We start from the raw sequence: 20,492 nt of genomic DNA, 5'->3' as shown, positions 1-20,492 counted from the left end.
AATGGGTTGTTGGTCCTCATTTACAAATTGATTTTTTGAGAAATCTGCTCTTTTCTCCTGCACAATTATATATTGTTCTTTATTGTAATCTGCTCTGTTGTACTTTATGCTGAACTAAACTCATCTCTGCGTCATTGCTTGGCTCTATTTTTCTTTACTTTCATGCAACTTTTAATGGACTTCAGGATAACAAACAGTGGAGACTGACGGCAGCCAAAACATGGCTTAACACAGCCACAAAAAGGTTACTGCTTAAACAATTTAACCATCATTATGTCAAATGTATGCTTTTTTTGGTGCTATGAAGAGCTCCAATAACAGTGTAAAAACTATTGAATTACTTTCAGCCAGTACTTGAGCAGATGTGTATGAATTCCAGCCAAATACCAAATATTGTTGAGTTTTGAAACCTTTCTTTCCCTTCTGGCAAAAATGTCTCACTAATTCAGAGAAAAGTAGCTCTTGCACACAAATGCAATCATGAGCACTGAGGCTACTTATCCAGTAACATTTATTGTTTTAAAAAAATGCCTTCACTATTGCGGAAATAGTCTTCATCAATGCTAACAAGCTATTTTCATTGCAATTTAATTTCACTAACATTGCCAGCTTCACCCAAAACTGATGGTCAACACAAAATTACGATAAGTATTACTTTAAGGAATATAGAATTTGTTCCAAATTAAAAGATGCCACCTTAAAAGATGGCTTCTCCCCCTGTACCTTATAAAATACAGCATTAACATGTTAGCACAACAGATAGTAACAAGGTCAGCACCATATGAAAGCCATTGTTCATGCTGTTGTAAAGAAAATAAAGTAAATAAATGTTTCTTTTTTAAGAAATTGGTCATGTTATAATGGTGGAGGGAACAAGGAAATGTGGAAAAGTATTGTGACCTGTGGTTGCACCATCCTACTCAAACCAAATTCAGCTGAGCCAGCGATGATGTCAGTGTGAGTGAGTTGGATAACAAAGCCCGTCTTTTGGGCATCTTCTAGCCAAAAGGATACTTAACAAAACTAACATTTTAAAAAAGCTTTTGTTGACTAAGTTTTTATTTATGCCTACCTTGTTCAGCATAACAAAATTTATGATTCCAATGCTTGTTTATTGTTTTTGTCATTTGGAATATGACAAAAAAAAGCATATGAAATGAAGATTTTTGGGGGTTAGTGTTAGAAAAGCAACACTAACTGTATAATGATGTGGTGATTAGCACCGTTGCCTCACAGGAAGAAGGTACCTGGTTTGAATTTATATGGCCTCTCTTTGTACAGTCCGGTCTCCGCCCACATTCCAAAAACATGTTTGTTAGGTTAATTGGTGACTCTAGATTAGCTGTAGGAGCGAGTGTCAACATGCATGGCTGTTTGGTTGTCTCTTTTGTCTCTGTGTTGGCCCTGAAATTCATTTGCAACCTGTTCAGGATGTACCTGGCAGGTCTTTTTGATGACAGCTGAGACAGACTCCAGTGCCCCACGATTCTGAATAGGCAGAAAGGGTCATGGAAAAGGGATGAATAAAAAGCTATTGTTTCCTACCATGCCAAACCACTGTCATGCAAAAAATATCATAATTTTATTGTTGCAACAAGTTGGTAGACTGTGATTATGATAAGTTGACAGCTGGAAAGACAGCTCACCTCTCATTTGCAACCCTGTTTGTAGCTTCCTATAAGTGTTTTTATCAGTGTGGACATGGCTTCTCACACAATAAATTGGCTGACTTGGATGTGGTCAGAGGTAGATGGTCCAACTTCACTTTCCCGCTGGTTGCTGCCAGAGGCTACTCAAAGTAGAATTGCCTTCAAGTGCAATACCACTGATGGCAGCTACTGGCTCTAAAACATCTCTGGCTCAAAAAGCATCAACTTCTTTTCTTGAATGCTTCGTCCACAGATTTTTCACATCAGACATTAAGGTGTCATTTGACTCAATCCTTCTGATCAATGTGCTGGTGGTCCTTTTGAAAACATAGAAACTGAATAGAAATGAAACCTCAAAGAGGAGTATGTGTCACTCTCCAGTTGCCATTCTTGTCTAAATATGATCACTTCTGGATCTACAAAGATAAGACTTTAAAATAGCAGTTTAGAAATTAAGGAGTGATATCATGGTGACTATATTCACCTCTTCAAAGTGAATTCAACATGGCTGTCATTTCCAATGTATTAATTTTATCCAAATTAAAACAAGTATTTTTTAAACTGAAACTGGGTCAGCATGATTCCTATAAGTTTTCATTTTTGGGGTCCCGAAACACCAAAACATTGTAAAAGCTTAGATTTTGCTTTGTAAAAAGGAAAGCATTCATGTGGACAGAACCTGACATAAATACTTACTTAAGCATGCTTCTGCGCGCAGATTCACTCTGACTAGTTTGAACACACACTTCATTTGTGCTCTGACAGCTCAGTACATGTTCTGGATGAAAGAATTGACAGTTCAAGGTGACAGCTAACTCCAATCAGTCCGGAGTCGCTCGGTGTGATTTAAGCTCTGTGTGCAGTATTTGTGTTCATATGGACATGGGTGTTTGTTTGAATGGAAAATAGAGAGAATGTTTGTGTGAGCTCATATATGAATGTCTCCTCTTTTGTAGTGTTGGTCTAAGAAGGGGGGTAGCTGACAGGTGTCCCCTCTTCTTAGCCATGCAATTTATCACTCCACTGGTGACGGAGACCTTTGCCGGAGTGCAAATGCCCAACAAACTGTGCTCTCTACCCTCACTTTCGAAACAACGATCAAATAATTTCTAACCTGTGAAATCCAACAATGGTGCTCCCTACATTTTCTTGTTTATGTTTTTTACTGCCTCCTCTCCATGTCTCCTGTTATCCATACAGTGACGATGGCAGCAAATACATTCTATTACAAAAGAAAAAAAAGTCGTGCTGTGCCAGCCATGGAGATTTTAAATCGTTTGTTCTTTCTGGCTTAATAATAAAAAGCTCAGTGTGAGCCAGCTGTCAGGAGTAAACCATGTCTATCAATATCTCTCCCTAGATATCATTATTTTAGTTCTTTTCAATTAATTATGAGAGCGTGGTGAGACGGTACTTTAGATCTCATTTCAAGGCTTAAATTGGTTTGTGAGCATAAAAACCTTTATTGAGTATGCCCTGCAGCAGACGTACACGCCCTTACAAATAAAAATGGTGTGGAGGATGAGTTTAGATATGGAAGTTAAAAGTATAATTCTGTAGCTGGAGATCACAGCATAATGCTGGATATCGATCAATTTATCATCAAGCTTTTATTTAAAGTAAAAATCTTCTTTTCTAGTTTTTTTTTTTTATCAATTGAAATGCACATTCTTCAACTCTCTCCTTGGAAACAGTAGCTTTCTCTGTGGGAAGCCCCTTACCAACACCCCCACCACCCCACACACACTAGCCCCAAACCCCTCCTATTCATTCACTGCTGTTGTACCAAATCAGCCAGGGATGAGGGCCTTTAGGGAGGGCAAACAGTGGACTGGAGACTAATGCATGAAGCACAATCATAAAGAAAGGCCTTAAAGTTAAAGGAAGGTCCAAGCCCTTTTTTATATATATTCTCTCCTGATTCTTTTGCTCCAGCCCCATGTCTTCATCTGCTGCATCTCTTTCTCTTTGGCAGTGGACAGAGGGAGTCAGGGTGATAAATAGGTGGTGTCCGATGTGCTTCTCCTCTCCTGTCGTTCTTTCTCTCCTTGTCCTCCACTCTCCTCCTCTCCTGTCTCGGCTCACCGCACTTCCAGCCCAACAGTGTGTTCATTCCTGTCAGCAAAAAAAAAAAGAGAATCACTAGAACAACCAGATCCGTGGTGCACATGCACAGTACTACATGTACTGTGTACACACACTCGTGTGTGCGCATACAGACATATGTTAATATGTAAAATCCTTACTGATATTCAAAGACAGCCACAGTCGCACACTGAGCTTGGATCTAAGAGTACATGTACAATCGCACTCGCAGCCAGAGTCTATTAGTGTCCACAGCGCACACAGTCTGGATGAATTAACATCAGTGGTGGCCAGCATCTACACTACACATACACTTATATATCCCAGGCTGTTTCCAGTATAAGGGACTGTTCACATTCTCTGTTTAACCCATTTAAGGACAAGTGAATTTTGAAAACAGCCTCCTAAAACTTAATTCTTAAATTCTGAAAAACTTACACACAATTATCACTGTCCACTTAAACCTTTTTTATCATCGTCTGAAAAAACTTTTAATATGAAAAAAGGAGTAGTTAAACCTTCTCCTTTTATTGTAAATGAATGATTTTGATTTGAAATTTATGGGAAATGTTGCTTCTGATCTGAGAAAGAAAGAATAACTGACTGCAGTCCGACAAAAACAAGTGGTCTATACCACCTTGTTTGGGGTTTTTGTTTTGGCATTAAAGGTTTGTCCAGATTATTCCTGCTTCCTGCCTGCTTGATACGTGTCATTTCAGAAAAAAACATGTACCTGGAAAACCCACAAGAACTCTAAAGTTCCTTGATAGGTCTCATACCTGCCACTAGTGCACAGTATCAGTCAGATTTGAGCCAACACATCAAAATACTTTAATTTTGCCTATAAAAACATAGCCTTTAGAGTTCAGTTCTCTCAAAACATTCTCAGAGAAGTGCACTTCCCTTGACCCCTTGCTGGGTAAGTGAGTTTGTCACTTGAGTGCAATTGAGGAACAATTGGTGTAAGCATCCCTTCAACGTTTCCCTGCATCACCTGTTGTATAATTGAAGAGGCTGAATGCCTGCTAATGATCATCTGCTTGACCCTGGGCCTGTATTTGCATTGTTTTTAGTTTAGCACATGGCTAATGGCAAGCCTGAAGGCACGCTGCTGAGGATCGAACACCAATTTCCTCAATGCCAATGGTGCGCTTACCACATCATTGGAGGCATGAGAGAAAAGATGCAGACCACCCATTCTCTATATATCTTAGAGCACCTCAGACTGCTGCACTGTATAACTGAACCAGTGCAGCCTCGGGGTGCATTGAATGGAAGCAGTGACAGCTGCTATTTATTTGGCTGATGAGATTGAACCCGTTAATAGAGGGGCAGCGAGGAAATGATCTTAACGCTCCCGAGAACTGGTTATTTTCTTAAACTAGGAAGGCTTCTGACAAGAGGTCAAAGAGAAAAGACAGAACAATACAAAACAAAACTAAGCCTAAGCAGAACACTCTAACAGATAGCTTTCACTCTTCACCATTTTTCTGAACACATTTAAAATTCAATTGTAACTCTGTAGCATCTCTCGACTTCTACCACAATCCAATCTGCTACGAATGAGCAACAGAGCAAGTGATACAAACAAATAAATCAATTTAGTTGCCAAATTTATTTTCCGATAACAGAAAGCAGTAAGTAATAAAAACTGTATAACACATACTGCAAAGCTTTGCTTGCATTTTTTCCTTTAGGTGCACAGCATTGTGTGAGTGAGTGCGTGTGCGTGCGTGTGTGCAAAAGATAGCTGACTTCATAAGCAACAACAGTAGAAGAAATGGGAGTTTATATTCACAGTCTTTTTACATATGGAATATCATGCCATTGAGTTCCATTTAAAAACACAGAATCATCTACGATGGTTTGTGCGCATATAAACAATGTTATAGCCCCATCCCTGGCACACTGCTATCCTTATGTAGTGTCTGTGCCTCACCCTTTTTATAGCACTTATTATTGGAAAGTCAACAGGCATAAAAAGGTAAAATTGAACTGAGCCAATGTTTAGGAGTGTCATTTGGCGGTGTAGAGTGGAGGATATTGGGAGAGGGGTTGCAAACCTGCTTCAAATCACGAAACTATACAGGAAATAATTCAATTGGTCTGTAAGTCTCTAGGCACTCCACATTTAGAATGGGCTCTGCAGCTTTAATTGAAAGGGAAAGAGGGACAGGGAAAGAGAGAAAAGCTGTTAAAAACAAGAACATGATTTATGAAATCCATCCCTCTGTTCGTCCAAGCGAGCTCATTATGTATGCGCAACGGAGAGAGTGTGAGAAGACGAATGAGTCGTCTCGGAGCCGGAGGAAGAGGAATGGCGGCGCTAAACTCCGCCGGTAATCAACTGGTGAAATTAAACATCAAAAAAACAGGAAAGATTGTGTGCGGCAAAGCGATTTGTCTGCAATTAGCGACCAGTCGCATAACTCACACACAAGCACGCATAAACACATTCACGCTTAATGGAACAAGACATGTCACAGGGTGTGTGTTTGTGTGTATGCAGAAATACGACACAGGATAGCCATAAAAAGAGTAAGTTAATAAACCTGAAAGACATTAACAGCATCCAGGGCAATTGGTGAACAGCTACTTCATTTGTCAGCAGCTCTTATTGAACGCTTTCTGAAAGGCAGCTCAGTGTATTTATGACCTTTTAACTGTCATTTGTTTACACCTGTTTAACTGAACTGAAAGATAGACTGGAAAAAAACAAGGAGATTGTTTTTTTTCTTGTACATGATAAAACATAATTGAGTCCCCTCAGTTGCAGGAATAGTGGTTGAAGTAAACTTTGATCAGTTTTTAAACGCACTCAGGAAAAGAGCTGCTCTTTACCTGACAGACACAGAGGTCTCTGTTGGTCTATCCCTTCCAATTCATAAGTATTAATGATCATTTGACTGCACAGACTAATCACCCACTAGCCCATCCGCCAATAACTGGCAAGATTGTGAGCTCTCTTAAGAAACACAGTCTCCATAATGACACGGTCAGCTCCACCTAATCACTTTGTTGATTGGATCTTTGTTTCATGATAACTCTCAGCAACTTTATGAATATCTCTCGCATGGAAACTCTTAACAGACAAGCACACAGTCTCATTCTCACTGCATACTTTAGGGTATGCTTTAGTCTGCTTTGTCGACACATGCCACACATTAGCATTAAGAAGGAAAATGGTGACTTAATGCCACCTGTGAGTCCTTGTAAGCCTACTTTTTGTAATGATGAATAATAAAGGTGTGGATTATGGTCAGTCTCCTTGTACAGCCTCTCCTCAAAGCATGAATTTGCACTTAGTGCTATTTAGAACTCGAGTGGTATGATCAGATCCATGACACTCCTGCAATTTTTGTGAAGACATTTTTTTGTCCATAATCAGCAAATATGTAATTTAACATTTGCTTGTTCTGCTAAATGTAATTATAAAACTACCACAAATAGACATTCTTTTAAATGTATTTGGTTTCTAGGAGACGTGTATGACTATGCTCAAATGGTTACTGTAAATAGCAATTTAAAAAGTTTGATATCTATGGCTTTCTTGTGTTGTTTTGATTTATTTATGTGGTTGTGTTTTTGATTATGTTTTGTGTTTCTTCTGAGGTGGCTGTGGATCAGGTACCAGAATCCTTTAACTACAAAGCAGTATTCACACATTAAGGGCGGTAACTTAGGGGTTCAACATATTCCAAATAAGAGATCAATACATGTATAAGCACCACCTCCTGCCCATTCAAAGTTCTTTGAAAATGAGAAAAATAAAAGACATTATTGTGTGGACAGTGTCAGGATTTCTTCTCTCTACCATCATGGAAAAAACTTGTCAAGTTATTTTCTTTAAACATCTTATAAGCTTGGCCCAATATGACATGAAAATACACCTATGATATTGTTACTTTTATTACAAATTGTTCCCTTTTTGCCAGCTTTCCTTCTCGACTTGACTGCACCAGGTATGTAGCTTTCCGTTTATATTACACTATATACTTTCATTCCTACCAGGGCGTAGGAATAAGTTTAACACTGGGGGGGACACATATCAGAAACCTGATAGATATGTCAGAAATCTATGTGCACAAATGCGCCTGTCTCCAAAATTGTGGGGGGGCATCCCCACCCCCCATCCCACCCGGTTCCCAAGCCTATGTATACATATATGTAAGTACCTTACATGGCTGCTCTGCCTCCACTGATGTGTGAGTGTCTGTGTGTGAATAGGTAAATGAGAGGCAAAAACTGTAAAGCACTTTGTAAACCGCTTATATAAAAACGAGCTACACAAGTGCAGTCCATTTACCCTTTAATGAAGTTTCCCTCATGCAGTTAAGTGCTTTGAGTGCCTCATTCACATGTGCTTGCTTTCATATTTCCTTCTTAGACTTCTTGTCTTTCTAACTTTCTCCCTTCACTTAGTCTTTCTGTCTCTCAGATCTGCTCCTGTCGTCATTCGAGATGAGACCGGGAATCAAATTTATCTCACCAGTTTCACACCAGTTTCTAAAAGATTGTTGATATCGTGACTACTCACAGAGCTTGTTAGTGAAAAAAGGCTTCAATTCCTTACTGAAAATGCCTTAGCCATCTGGGAACATGCCATCTCTACCGGGTCAAAAGTACTGCTTATCATTTTTTTATTCAAAACTTCAGTTTATTTCCAAAGAGAGCTAAAGTAGAGTTTAGCCTTGCAAACTAATGTGACACAGATTGAGACTTTTTTATTTGTGGCTTTCCTCTCAACTGAACAGAAAATAGCTTCAGTGTAACTCACAGGGGTGACTCCGCCGGGGGGCGCTTGGTGTGATTTCCGTGAATTGCTCACACATCCTATGTTGACCTTTCACCTCATGCCGTGAAGTGGGTGAAATAGAGTTGACCCAAACCCAGCTTCTCCACAGCGGGTCACGGAAATGGAATCTGATAGGGTTCATCCGATCACGCAAACTGAAGGGCCAAACACAAAATCCACATCTAGCAAAGTCTCTTTTTGGGACAATACCTGCTCCTTACAATCTATACTTACCCCTGCTGTCTTCAATCTCGCTTCCTCTTTAACTCTGACCTTTTTCACTCTCGAGTTTCTTCATACCAATCTGCTCCCTCATCTTGTCGTCTATTCTGTTTCTCTCCTGCCATACTACTGACCTTTCAGTTTCATTCTTCCTCCATTTCTCTACCTCTCCACTCCTCCTGGTCTGGGCTGTAATTCAGCTTGTTTCAGGGCCAGTTAGGCAGCCAGTGGAGTTAATCTGTCTTTTCAGGTCATAAATCACCGCCTGGCACCTTTTCTTTCTTTCTTTCTTTCTTTCTTTCTTTCTTTCTTTCTTTCTTTCTTTCTTTCTTTCTTTCTTTCTTTCTTTCTTTCTTTCTTTCTTTCTTTCTTTCTTTCTTTCTTTCTTTCTTTCTTTCTTTCTTTCTTTCTTTCTTTCTTTCTTTCTTTCTCTTTCATTTCCCTCCCTTCCTTTCCTGTTCTTGCTTGCTGCATGGATGTAACGCACACTTTAAGGTGATTATGACTGACAGTCGTTGCCGGCGTTCTGTGCATGTATTTGCATGTACGAGTTTGTGTGTGGTTGTCCCTGTTTGAACATCCAGCAGATAGGGAATGAAACTGCAAACTCTTGAAGCGCCAAAGCCAATCAAAAAGAAACTGTTGAAAAGTTATAACCAATCTGAAGTGATGCTTCACGCAGGGGTGCAGTTTCATTCTGTTTTGTGTGTGTGTGCATATTTTTGCAGATGCAACAATGGCACATTCTGACACTTGTAACAGATGGTATCTTCTGGCTGAGCAGAAACTCTGAAGATTAATTAGAACTGAATTTGTGCATGTATGTACGTGTACCTCCCAGTTTGTGTGATATGACATCTACAACTAAGCAGGTGCATGGGAAACTGTTGGCCCCTACGACAAACAAAACCACATCAGGAACTAGAGTGGTGGAATTGATGGGGGAAGAAATGCACAATAAAGAAGGGGAAAGAGAGAAAACAGCTTAGCGTAGCAGGAGGGAGAGGAGGGAAAGTGGAAGAACGCAGGGGGAGAGCAAAGTTGAATAGCTGGAGGGCGGGAGTGGGATAGTGGCTGAATGAATGTGTTGTGGATCTATTGTGCCCAGCTCCTGAATGGAGTGCTAGTAAGCTAAGTAGTAACTGGTGATTTACAGCACTAAGGCCATATCAGCTGAAGTGGGTAAACAATACCCTTTCAGAGGCAACATTCATCCATAAGAAAAACCACGTAGAACTGTGATCTGGAGCTGAAGTGGGGCTAAGTGTTTTGGAAATTGGCGTTTTTGTGCAAGGAAACATTTCAGCAGACAACAAAAAGTGAGGTGTAGACAGTGAGAAAAGCAGAGTGAAAATTTAACAAGCACAAGGCTGCTGATAGTCTTTTTTTCTTTTAAACTAATGTGTTGATTAAGTCTTATTTCGAGTCAGGGCCTTTTCTCAAAATGATAAAGATTCTTTGTGGCTTCATCAAATTCAACACAAAGCAGGGTCTGGCTTTTTTTTTTTTGTACCTCTAAGTGTATGCGTAGTAAAGAAACTCTCCTTCCTGTCTGCTGGTTTGCAGGGTTCAAGAGATGGTTTCCCTCCTCTTCCTGAACTCTGACTTACATTCAGCAAACTGAAGTACTTGCTTTCTCCTTCAAATATAAAACCAAACAGGAACAGGGACACTTTGATAAGAAGAGGCTGTCTTTTAAAATTTTAAAAGTTATTTTGCAAATTATGTTTTCAGACCATTTTTTTCTTCTGTCAACCTCTTCATTTCTCTGTGGAATACTGAAACGGCAGCATGGGGACCATGACCCCAGACCTTTCTGAGGCATTAAAACAACAAGCCCTGTGACGAATGGGAGAAAATAGAAGAGTAGCAATGCGTGTGTGTGGGAGCATGCGAGTCCTTTGCAACACGTCTGCCATTCCTGATTTGCTGAGAAAGAAGGAGATTCAGTTGACCATCCTGGCTCTACTGCGCTGCAGAATAGTGATAAGGCCCACACAGACACAATCATTCACCTAATCAGCAACTTCATTCCATACTATAGTGCCTATTCTGCTCTGCATATAGATTGCAGGAGGATAATGTGCAACGGGGGGGTTCTGTGGAAATAACACAAGAAAAGAGACGTTCACAACAACATGCTCTCTTGCACACTGAGAAGCACCCTGACACAAATACTACAGGAGCAACAGCTGGCTCTAGCTTGCCTACCCAGTCCCATGACACCTCCTCTTAGAGACCCCAGAGACCCCAGCCTCCATCCTAATACTCTTCCATCCCTTTCCAATTCATCCTCTCCTCCGTTCCATCCCTCCCTCTACTCTGACCTTCCCGCTCCAGAGAGTTCTCAGCTCTGACAGAACAGTTAATCATACAGAACGCTCTCTGCAGGTATGTGTGCGTGTGTTTGCGTCGGCACACACGTATACAGATGTTCACTTTCATTTTCAGCAAAACAGGGGATCTATCTAAATTCATATCTCACCTGGATGAGATTTAAACTAATACGTATTCAAGTTCTAGTAAATGGATTAAATTGTTTCATAATTCATTCATCACTGCATGGCGAAAAAAAATCTACGTTAAGGTGCTGATGAGATGAAGAAAAGCTGTTTTACTGCTACTTACCTGATTTAACTACAGCTAGTTATCAAGAATTGCTGATGTGACACCAAATCAAATTCATGCACAGAAACACATGGGCAGCAGCCCATGAGCAATCATGAATAAAAAACTGCTTACGTATCATATTTTTGTTATCAATCAGTATTAGGCAGTGAGCTTGGTGAAAGCGAAACGCGTTAAGCATGGCAGAGCTGTGCATTTCTTTTTATGGATGTTCAGACATTGGGGCTGTACAAATCTGACTTGATTTTTAGAAATATTATCCTTATTATTATTATTCATTGTGCTATTTCAAATGTCTGTTTGTTATATTTTGCTTCTAAACGCAACTGTAAACCTAAAGCCACAGGAAAAAAAAGTAGATTCAGTAGTACTTGTGACCCACCTTCTTTATTCTCCTGATTATGTTATTATGTGTTAGATTATGAGTAGGGGATCTTTTAAAATGTAAAATCAAAGGTACTGAAGGAAAGCCTGACAAAATCACGGAACTGGAATGAAGGAGAGAGTGACCACATGATGAGAGCCACATGAGTGATGATGAGTGATGAGAGCCACATCTTAAATAATCCTGGCGAGGTAAAAATGGCACGGTGCTCTCACTTGTTCTGATGAAGCATGCCTATTAGGGACCAAGGCAACACATACAGAAAGAAAAGCAACTATATGAATATAAATATAAATATAAATAAATATTATAGAGATTAAAAATGTGAAAAAGTGGCTGAAGTGAAAAAGCTGAAACTCTGTCTCTACTTTTGTGTTCCCTCTATTCCATCTAATTCCCTCTACGGCTAGTGTAAGTAAATCTGTAAATTTCCACAAGTTATCACCTTTGTCTGTAGTGAGAGATCTCCAGCATCACTGAAGTTGTTATGGGGGATTGCGAGGAAGTCTGCCTATTTTTTTTTCTCTCTTTTTAATCAGACTTGGAAAATATCACAGCAAGTGAAGTGTGAATCTATTGTGCTTATGCTTGATTTTGATGCGTGAAACCACAAAGGCGCCGCAAACTGTGGTGCTCTCAGTACGCTGACTATTGCCAAAAGAGATGGCATTCTAAAAGAGAGGCAACCTTACAAGGCATAATGAACTAAATAGTAGATCATAGAATTTCCACTTATGCTGACTTGTTTTTATATGGCCATTGCACAATTAAGATTCTAAGATTTGACTGAGAAATGTTTACAGATTTAATTTGAAAGACGAAGAAATATCTAATAAAACTAACATGGAAAAAGCTGATTTGTTGTTTTTTTCATATATTAGTTTATCAAAAGAATTAGTCATTATATTCAAATTAGACTTCTGTTTAGGGGGACAGTACGTTTACAGTGATTGTGATAAAGTCTTCAATTACTTTTCTAATTTAAAAGGAATCTTTGTGAAAAGAAGGTAAAGTCATTAAAGAATTTGCTGGATCGCAGTTATTTATACAGGATCTTTTTTTTACAGTCAGTAGTAAAGGACATATCTTGATATAAAACTATACCAAGTTTCAGTTTTCCTGAATAAAAGCTAACCAAACTCCTTGAATCAGAAACTTGTCGAACCACCTTTTCACAGCAATAACTAGTAAAAGTAATCACTTTCTGTATGTTTTCAGTCTCTCATATTGTTGAGGAGAAATCGTGGCTCACTCCTCTTTACAACATTGCTTCAGTTCATTGAGTTTTGCTCTATTAAGGTTCAATCACAGCATTTCAATCAGATTGACATCTGGACTAAATTATTGTTCTTCTTTTTCAGCCATGTTGGGTTTGGGATCTATGTCCAGTTGAGTAACCCAATTTTAGCCTAACTTTAGCTGTCAGACAGACGCCCTCATATTTGACTGCAGAATACTTTGGTATACAGATGAGTTCATGGTTGACTCAATGACTGCAAGGTGTCCAGGTGGTTGCAAAACAATGCCAGCATATCCACCTCCACTATTGTTCATGACATTTGGTATGAGGTGTTTGTGCTAATATGCTGTGTTTTGTTTTTTGTTTAACTTGGTGCAGTGTAACCCTATCTTTGGAATACAGACATTGGACCGTGGAGATCTATGTAGCAATTTGATAACAAAGGCTTTGAAAATGTACGTTATGTACATAATGCCGCCACAGGCAAGGCAAGGCAAGGCAAGGCAAGGCAAGGCAAGGCAAGGCAAGGCAAGGCAAGGCAAGGCAAGGCAAGGCAAGGCAAGGCAAGGCAAGGCAAGGCAAGGCAAGGCAAGGCAAGGCAGAGATTGTAGAGCACAATTCGCACATAAGGCAATTCAAAGTACTTTACAGCTACAAAAATCACAAAATGGCACATAAAATCATTGCATAAAACATAAAAAAATAATCATTCATTAATTTAATTAAAAGCGAAGAGTGCAGAGAAAATACTTTCAGTTGTTTTCAACTGTTTTCAGCCTGGATTTAAACATTGTCAGAGCTGAGATCTGTCTCATAATCTTCTGGAAGGCTGTTCCAGATTTTAGGAGCATAAAACTGAAATGCAGCCTCATCTTGTTTAGTCCTGACTCTGGGCAGCGGCAGGAGACCCCTCCCTGAGGTTCATATGGCTCTGACATGTCAGAGATGTACTTTGGCGCTAGACCATGAAGAGACTTGTACACAAGCAGAGCTGTTTTAAAGTCTATTTCTGAGCGACAGGAAGCCAGTGCAAAGATTTGTACTCTTTCTTCATGTGACTCTAAGACGGATGTATTTTGCACAGCAACTGGAATTTATACACTTTTTTTCTAATAAAAATTTAGGTTAAGCTGCCTCTTGCTACACAAATTCCACTGAAGGCTGCAGATCAATAAATGTGTATTTCAAACCCTCCTGCTTATATAGTTTTCTGAAAAACACATATTTTCTCTCTTTCATACATACACACCCATCATATGTCCAAGGAAATGTAGGTGTGAGTTATTATTTCAAGTCAGCTTTTTTTTAGGTGTGAAAATTGCCCTTGATACTCAAGATATTTTTTCAATTCCCTATCCAACATCATTACACTCACATGATTATGCATGAACACAAGCACACAGACTAACACCCACAATACACACACTCCCTCTCTGCCAAAGACAAACTCTCGAAGTTCACGCTGCATGACTGACCATGTGATTCTCATCCTTGTCCTCCCTTTCATTAAATAGGAAGCTGAGCCATCTATTCTGGGAGAGAACGGTAACTCTTTGTCGTTTGTTCAGCTGAAGAGATGTCTCCAATGGCAACTGAGACCTATGGCCTTCCCCTGTGGAGTCCAGGTCTCATACTTGTGGTTGTGAGTGTCCGTCTCTGTCTGTGGGCTTGGTTCCCTCTGTGCGCGCGCAGCGTTTGAGTGTGTACCTGTGCTTTGCCTGTGTGTTTGTGTGTGCACACATGAAACAGGATGCGATTTATCGCTCACAGATCTATAAAAGTGGTGCACAGCAAGAGATGGACACGTTAGTGTCAGTTGCAGACCAGGGAGACGAGCAGAGGAGAGGAGTGATGTGCCTGTTATTGATCTTGCCTGGTAATTACAGCACAATTTATTAGCAGAGAAACAGGGGGGAAGAAGGGGAGACAGAATGCGGAGGTATCATATTTAGTTTGGGGTTGTAAGGCAAGTTTTTGGGTGGGAGTGAACAAGGTCAAAGAGAGACAGAGATGGATCGCTTTACCCCTACTTCCCTTGAGTGCTGTGCGATCTGATCACTGTTGTGCTTTCTGACATCCTCTCCTGTCCTTTCTCTCTACACTTGTTCCTTTTTTTAAAGAATGATTTTATAAATCCTCACATGTCCATATGCTGTTGGTTGTGCAGATAGGCTCACACTCTTGCATGCATTTAGCTTTCCGTTGCTTGGTGCCTTTTTTGTCTGTCAGACACATCACTTCTAATCAGTGCTAAGATGAAGTGTTGATAAGATATGAAATGAAGGTGCGCACTGTCACTCCACAAGCAACAAGCTTGCCAGCGTTTGTGGCCCGTAAAAGTGTGGGAGACTTGGGTTGTTTACAGAGCTATGTGGGCGTTAAGCATGATCTTGTGGGTATGTTGTGTGCATTTGTGTGAGTTTCTGTTTGTGAGGAGGCAATTCTGTTCCCGAATATGTCAAAAACTATGCTCTTATTGGCGAACCACATCCTGTATTTCAATGAGTCACAAAGAAAAACATGTTCAAACCAAAGCACGTTGTTACAATCCTGCTCACGTAGGTTTGATTGCACTGTAGGTGCACTGCGATTTTGTTTCTCTGTGGCCAATAACTATTTTGTAATCGGGTTGCATTTCTGGCCAATAACCTTGTTACTTATGAAAAGAAAAAAAATTGTGACATAGTAAATATGTCACTGTGTGTGTGTGTGTGTAAATTCTATACACACACACAGTTAGACAAACATATATAAGCATTTGCAACCTTCAAATTCTCATATAATGTTATATTGAATAATGCAAATTTGTTATTTTCCTATTCATTGCTGTGCCGTGGCATGTATTCGGTTGAAATGAAGATGTAATCTGGCTATTTAGAATAAAGAAAAAATCCATGCAATATTATTTTTAGCAGAATATAGTTTGCTGGTGTATGTTGCTATGGTAATCCTATCACTGGCAGTATTCCAGTAATAGATTGATTCAGCACTGGTTATTCTATACTCTACACTCAAAGATGCAAGACAATTTCTGTTTCTGTGTATGTGTGTATGTGTCCATGTATACCTATGGGTTATCAATCTGCAAGTGCTTTATTGATTGGCCAAAGAATATTTTCTCTAATGCACTTGGGGGATTGACGAGTGAGGGATGGAGTAGAGGGGTGAGGGGCTGCTTTCATTTAGCCTTTGAGCTCTTAAAAGAACATCTATCTATCTATCAAGATTTCCTGATTCTGAGAGGGGTCAGGAGTGAGTAGGTGTTTCGATCTCACAGGCAAACACACACATGGAAAAAATAAGTCCAAGAATCATTGAATCAGCAACACCAACAAGCAGCCAACACACCTTAGCAAAGCAAGTGTGTTTTTGTTTACACTGTGGGAGGTGAAGAGCTGAAACAGCTTAGAGAGCTGCTAGTTTGAGCAATGTATCCTGCCCTACGCATGGAGACAGCCAGTGGAGGAAAATAAGATTAAATGAGCACTAGCGGAACACGTGTTCCAGTATGTGTTGGGTGCAAGCATGCAGAAGCTGTCCAATGTTTTGTTTTGTTTTTAATTAGGGGGGCTGTGGCGTGAGTGTTGTCTGAATGCCCGCTGCCCTGACTCCTGTGACGATGTGATGCGTTGCGACGATAATGTCTCTCCCTGTTTTTGCACTTGAAACCCATTTGCCCTCTTCAGGCCTCACACAGGACCAGACACTCACAGAGCCACTATTTAGCTCTCAGATGGGAGAGAGAAGAGGGGGAATCAGTCATTCCTCCTCTCTTATCTCTCGTTTAACAAAAGCCTCTGATGAAGACAACAAACACTCTCCCTCCTGCTCTCTTACCCCCTCTCATTTATCTCCATGCTCCCCTCTGTTTAACAGTCTGAGTGCTGGTGGAACATGGCAGCTCTGACACTTTTCACATAGTCCTTTGTTGTGTCTGCTCTCACATTCATTTGTGTGAGTGACTGCATCCTTGCGTGCACTGTTGTGTGTTGGAAAAGTCATACGCTCACATGTGTGCTCATGCTTCCTCACTGAGCTCAGCAGTTATTATTATGTGGTTTGTCGGGGCAGTCAAGGCGGCTGTAATTACATTTAGCCTTAACGCACACTTGCATGGGAACATACAGCACACACCATACCCCACGTGCAGTTGTCTTTTTCATTTCTGGCTTATTGTTTCCAACTAGCACCCGAGCTGGAGAGGTTCTTTGCTTGTCAAGCAGAGGAAATGGGTGAACAGCCTCTCTAATTACACTTCACCCACTGACACTAATTTACATACAAACGCTATCACAATCCAGGCCAAACCTTCATTATCTCTGGATTCCATTCTGTAGGCCATGATATTTTGGTTGTTATAGTTCATTCAAGCTCTGTTTTTCAGCACTACTGCTTGGTCTCTGCACTCAGCAAGAGTAGCAAATGAGGACATTTCAAGTGAGAATATGACACAATAAAATGTATAAATTTCACAAATTAAGGATACTAATGGGGATATCAAAAGTGGCTTACCTGCATTGCTCCATTCTCATGATATGTGCAGTGGCATGTAAAAGTTTGGGCACCCAAAGTTACGATGCATTGTGGACTGAGTACAAATGACAAATTCATCTCCAAAATACATAAACTTAAACATCAAGTATGATAGCAGCCTATAGCAACATTGTTGTACATCTTTGATTTTGAACAATTTGAAAGTTGAAAATAATAATAATAATAACAAAAGCGGGCTGCACAGTGGTGTGGTTGTTAGCACCGTCACCTCACTGTGAGAGGGTTCCAGGTGATCCCCACCTGGGGTCCTTCTGTGTGGAGTTTGCATGTTCTCCCTGTGTATGTGTGGGTTCTCTCCAGGTACTCTGGCTTCCTCCCACTGTCCAAAAACATGCATGTTAGGTTAATTGGTGACTCTAAGAATTGTCCTTAGGAGAGAGCATGTGTGGTTGTTTGTCTTGTTCGTCTCTATGTGGCCCTGTGATGGACTGGCAACCTGTCCAGGGTGTACCCTGCCTTTGCCCTATGACCACTGGGATAGGCTCCGACCCAACCGATGGATTAAGCGGGTATAGAAAATGGATGGATAACAAAATTCAAATGTTTTTTTTTGCCTCCTTTGGGCCCAGATTAACTATTGTTTTGTGCCTGTTGTACAATCAGCTTTGGCATTCAGCTTTGGCATTAAAAAAATATTACATTCCGTAATGATGTAAGTTAATGTTTGAAAGATGTGGACACTGTAATCTTTCCACATGGCCCTGTTGTATACAAATCAATGTGACTTTCTCTCTCAGAGTGTTAAATTCCATGAGGGGATTATTTAAATAAATAATGCAGCTTTTAGTTAATTTTGCACTTGTCATGGCTGCAGCAGATACTGTGCGTACGATGAACAGATGTTGCACAACACTGACAGGAGACTGTCTGAAAGAACTGAGTAATTGATTCATGTAAATTCATGTGGAATGCCAAAATAAGATGTTATCAGAACAAGTGCCAAATCATGTCATTCTTAGTTGACTTGAGAAAATAGGATCACCTGGGGAAAATTTATTATCATGGTGCAAGTTGTGTTTAGACGTGAAAGAGATTACTGCTGGTATTTATAAGTCGGGTGCACGGACACAGGGATTTTTGTGTCCTGCATATGCATTTATAGGAGTTTTCCTTTGACAGTGCAAAATCATATAAGGTAGATTATTTATCAAAACACACACTCTTTTTGTGCTTGCACTTTGCTGTCAAATGCATTGTGATTTTCTGTTAAAAAAAAAGGACATCTTAAATTTATGTGCTTGACTTAACTTTTTGTAACTGTCATTTTTCTTTTCTTTTCTTTCTTTGTTCTTTTTTTGTTGTTGTTACCAAATGGTGAGGATACAGTTTTTGTATTCCTTCGTGTAATTGTAGCTTTTTACAGATCAGGTGTGAACAGCAGACAGCAGTAATAGCTGGCTGTCCAAAAGTTTTTTTTTAAATAATTTACATTATCTGGCTGTGTTAGATACATTTTTTTATATATATATTTGAGTCTGAATGATTTAAGTGCAGCTTAAAATATTTCAGCTGAATCCATAATCAGGTTCATGTTTACACAGCCTCTTTTGTAGCTACAGGAAACAAGCTGTGCCTGTGTGGTTGGTAAATTTCAGGTTCCTGATTAATAACAGCTTGTTTGGGACTCTGTACTAATTTGCACTGCTCCTGGTAGACTGCTGGGGATATTATTTAAATTAACTGGTTGCACCTGTCTCTGCAGATCATCATCGTTTTAGGACCTCAGCCACAGAAGTGGACATTTGGTGTTTTTATGACTTGCGATCACATGCTGATTTGCCGGGTTTGGTAAACATAGGCAGTAATCTCAAGGGTAACTTTCTAATCGAGGTCTTATATCTTAATTAACGTTTTATGGCTCATTCAGAACTATGATTAGAAAAGATCAGGTGAAATAAAATGTGAAGCTTTACAATCCCAGTTTAAAAAAAGTTGAACAATATGTTCTTCAAGGTATTTCTTCTGTTCTTTGAATAAAAAAGAAAGGGAAAAAAGTTACATCGCATCTATAAACAGGAATAATGGAGACTAATATATAGCTTATAGAAGAGGTAGAAAATATGGCATCGCTGCAAATCCAGCCTCCCTTTTTCTTTACAGCAGTGACATCCTACATAAATGCCCAAACTCAGGAAGGCATTAAGTCAACACTTTGGTTTTAAAGTGTCATTATTTCATCACTGTGATTTTTTTTATCATCATTATATGATTTTTCCTCAAAAAAAGAGAAAAGAACTATAGATACACAACGTTTCTACAGTTTTTGAAAAAATCATGGTAAACAAGCATCTTATTACTAACCCAAATAATTGTAAGTATTATTATTATTTTTACATAATGATGACGCTATAAATGCAAACTGAAAACCCTGTTTGAATGCAAAAGACCTTTGGGGAGATTTGGCAGACTGTCAAGTGGTGGTGCCCTGTTGTGCTGTGAAGCCACTGTTCCATCACCACAAAATTCAGCAACTGAAGTCTGAAAACTAATACCCAAACAAACCTGATGCATTTTAGACACAAGCCCTGTGCTCTAATGATGATTAAAACATTTTGTTCTCAATAAGCTTGCGTGGACCTGGACTTAAACACAAAGGGTGCAGAATTGTTTGGGCTTGTTTCGCAACCACTGCCAAATTTTCCTTAAATTGAAGATGAAAAGATAATGGCTTCAATAACTGGATCACAATCCTGCAAACACAACTTAAAATCCACAAAAGACAACCTAAAAACACACAAGCGAAGAGTTCTGATATGGCTGTCACAGTCCATTGACAATCCGTGGCTAGACCTTTATGGAACAAAACAGGGCGAGGGCACAGGAGAACAGCTGTAGGACTCTCAGCCACAAAAATTGTCCACATATTGGGATATTTATTAAAGTATTGACCATGCACGGTGCCTGGTCAATAACTTTTCTTCAGACCTTTTCCCT

Source organism: Leuresthes tenuis, unplaced genomic scaffold (genome assembly GCF_036924035.1).
Source record: "Leuresthes tenuis unplaced genomic scaffold, fLeuTen1.0.hap1 SCAF_4, whole genome shotgun sequence".
NCBI classification, from domain to species: Eukaryota; Metazoa; Chordata; class Actinopteri; order Atheriniformes; family Atherinopsidae; genus Leuresthes; species Leuresthes tenuis.
This window is presented reverse-complemented; position numbering follows the sequence as displayed.